Consider the following 3,453-nt stretch of genomic DNA (forward strand, 5'->3'; position numbering starts at 1 on the left):
TCTCTATCATTAATCATAGTGTCAAGACAGTTTTCTGGGTTTTATACCAAAGGTGCCAAAATGATGTTCTTGAGAAGTGCCTTTCCTTTACAATGCAGCCCATGAGAGATAATTCACTAAGTGACCACCAAGGGAAAGCTTAAGACCAGTAGAAAGCTAATGCTTTGAAGACTGGGCCTTTTTTCTCTTTTTAATTTTTGTACATCAGGCATAAAGCACAGTTCCATGTACATATTAGATACTTAATAGATGTTTATTAATTTGTCAAAATTAATGAATTCATTTGTAATCCACTTTTTTTTGGTTGGGTGCTTCAGAAGTAGAATTTATTACAATTACATGAGCCTTACCATTCTTCAATTTAGGAAATTATTCAGGAGAGAAATAGATGACTTTTCAAACAATACTGGGGAACACTTCTTATCCATAGTCCGTAGTTTTCCTTACTGGGAATTATTAGAGGTCAAGGAATGGGATAAAAGTGTTATATTCCACTCATTCATTTTTGAAGTCTGTGCCCCACCAATTTCTTCAGTATGGCAAAGACACAGTCCTGTGGGGTTTTCCATTCATCAAGAACACATGGTGACAAGGAGGAACATTTAATGATATCATCCACTGACGGGGGTTAGGAGGGTAGGTAAATGTGTGTGAATACCTGGCATCCATGCATGTATGTATATATGTATCTGAATATACTGGGATTGCAAAGATGGCGAGAGAAACCAGGGCTGAAAAAAGAGGGAAGCAAATGCCCCAATCATTAGGTTCTTAGAAGAAACCTGTGGAGACATAGCTACTGCCTATGAGGGAATTTTCACATGTGGTCTCTTTATCCGTGCTGGCTTTAGCAGCGCTGCCATGGATCCAACCAATTCTTGCACATCAAGAAGTTAATTTTTCTTGCCATTTCCATGTTGTAGATGCACTGACAAGTCTCATAGCTCTCTCACTGTCTTCGGCAACATGGCTTCTCACAGTATTTCCGCTGCTTGATGTCATCAATAAGCCCATCCACACTAAGAATTCTGTCCAGGGTCCTGTATGCACCTTCCACATTCTCTTCCCGCACCATCACAGTCCTGGCAATGAACTTCAGGTGATTTGCCATGATCTTGGGACAAAGTTGTCCTTGTAAGAAAAGGATTTTTCGCCTAAAGCAGCTGAAGGATGGGCGTGAGGGGAGGGGTGGTGGGGAGAAGACTGCCAGCTCTGCGTCAACGACTGGAGTGTAATCCATTTTCTAGGAGGATTTTACATTTTCATAATCAAGTTTTAGTTCATCCTGTGACTTGTATTCAGAAACTATGTGCTAATAGGCCCTTACCAATTAGTTAGCTTATCTCATCTTTTTCCACGATAAGGTGAATTATACTGGCTTCTATAATTAAAAGATCCATTACTTCAATGGTCATGCAGCAATGTAGTCATAGCCTTTCTATGCCTTAGTAGAAGTTTCGTGAGTCATTGAAGGAAAACAAAGCAAAACAAAACAAAACATCACCTGTTTCCCATGAACCTCTGCAAACTTACTGAGTCTAATCCTAGGGGAACAGACCTATAGTCCCTGACCACAAATACATTCAAAGTCTTTCCAGCTGGCTAGAACAATTCAATTAAAAATATTAAGCACCTACACTGTTCAAAGTACGGTGCCAGAGGCAAGGCATACAAATATAAAGATGAGAAACAGTCTCTGTTGTCCAAGGCCTGACATAGCCTTTGTACCATGGACTTGGCTTTCTAGTACCAGGGAAGCATCCCTATGAGTTATTGAATCAAGATTTCAGGATATACACACTCTCAGGGAACATTAAGGAGCAGATGTCAGGGGCTCCAAAGAAACTTTCAGTGGCAGATTCTTTGGTTGTACAGCAAGACTTTCCTATGAGATGAAGATGCCTTAGAGACACCAAGACTGGTATAGCAGTAGTAATACCATGTTGCTTTTGAGTAACCTTCCCAGAGGAATGTTATTTTTTTTACCCTCCTTAGCTGCAACTCAGGTGGAAAAGACTAGTAAGAGGAAGTTTCTAGAAAGCTGTTGCAAAAATTTCAAATTTCAATTCAATTCATTTCAGTAGGTATTGACTAATCACCTACTACATACTTAATAACTAGGTGATACAGTGGATAGAGTACTGGTCCTGGAGTTAGGAAGACATGAGTTCAAATCCTGCTTCAGACATTCACTAGATGTGTGAACCTGGGCAAGTCACAACTGCAATCTACCTGTTTTTTTCATCTATAAAGTGGGGATAATAACACTGCCTAATTAAATAGGCTTCACCTTCAATGAATAGATGTATCATTGAGGGGAAGGGGAAATACACAATATATAGATATTAGTAAAACCAAAATAATTTAAAGAGATTTGATAGACAATTTCTACTGTGTTGGAAGTGACATCAGATGTCATCTAGTTCAAACTCCCAAATAAAATACAAATTCCCTTTACTGCCTCTCTCTGACAAGTGCTCACTACTCCTGTACCTGAACAGCTGCAGAGATGGGGAGTCCCAAAGAAGGTTCAGTTACTCAGAAAATTCACTTACATAAAATAGCAGATCATGGATTCTAGCACTGATCTGGAAAAAAGAAGTCTTATGTTACAAAAGAGTTGCTGTCCTCCCAATATCCTGCATGAAAGTGGGTCAAGGGATTAAAATAGTTCACTTTGGTCCCAATGAACTAAATCAGTAGCAGTAGCTAGAAGTTTCAGAAAACTATACTGAGGCTCAACACAAGGAAAATGTTTAACAATTAGAGTTATCCAAAAGTGAAATGGGCCACCCTAGAGGCTTCTCCCTTCATCGGAATTCCTCAAGTATAACATGGGTTAAGTTAGGTGAACTATGAGGTTTCTTACAACTCTGAGGTTCTGTGGACACAATTCTCAATGATACCACTTTAGCAAGGTATCAATTATTATGTGCAAGACGTGTTACATAATCTGTTGGGTTATAATGCACACACACATGAATTCAGAGTCATATATAAATGCACACATATATATGTAAATGTGTGCATATATATTATATACATGCATATATACAAACTATATGTATGATTATATGTATGTTTCTACACACACTTATACATACATGGGACAGAGAGTGTGTTCATCATTTTACTGGTATAGGGAATTCCCAAGTGAGTAAACTCACTCTACTAATGCAAATTGTCACCTTTTCTGTAGTTTATAGTCTTTAGGTTGTTTAGAGCAGGGTTTCTTAAACTTTTTCTACTCCCCACCACTTTTCCCATTTCAGCAGTATTCGTGAGGGCATGCACAGTGCAAAGTGTACTTGTTTTGTGTTCAGAATCAAGGCTTTGTGAAGTTGCGTAATGCAACATGGGCAAGTGCAGCCAGAAACACCTAAGATTCATTACATGTTTGATTTTTAATTAATTGTTGGTTGTTCTACATTCAGAAACCTTTTACTGTTGCCA

At 38.6% G+C, this 3,453-nt stretch overlaps 1 pseudogene; it reads right to left on the reverse strand.

Moving 5' to 3' along the window:
• Positions 1 to 847: 847 nt before the first annotated feature.
• Positions 848 to 1,111, reverse strand: LOC114030632 (annotated as a pseudogene).
• Between the last annotated feature and the right edge of the window lie 2,342 nt (positions 1,112 to 3,453).

The sequence above is a fragment of the Vombatus ursinus genome, unplaced genomic scaffold (assembly GCF_900497805.2).
Source record: "Vombatus ursinus unplaced genomic scaffold, bare-nosed wombat genome assembly UNPS02014973.1, whole genome shotgun sequence".
In the NCBI taxonomy this organism is placed as follows: domain Eukaryota; kingdom Metazoa; phylum Chordata; class Mammalia; order Diprotodontia; family Vombatidae; genus Vombatus; species Vombatus ursinus.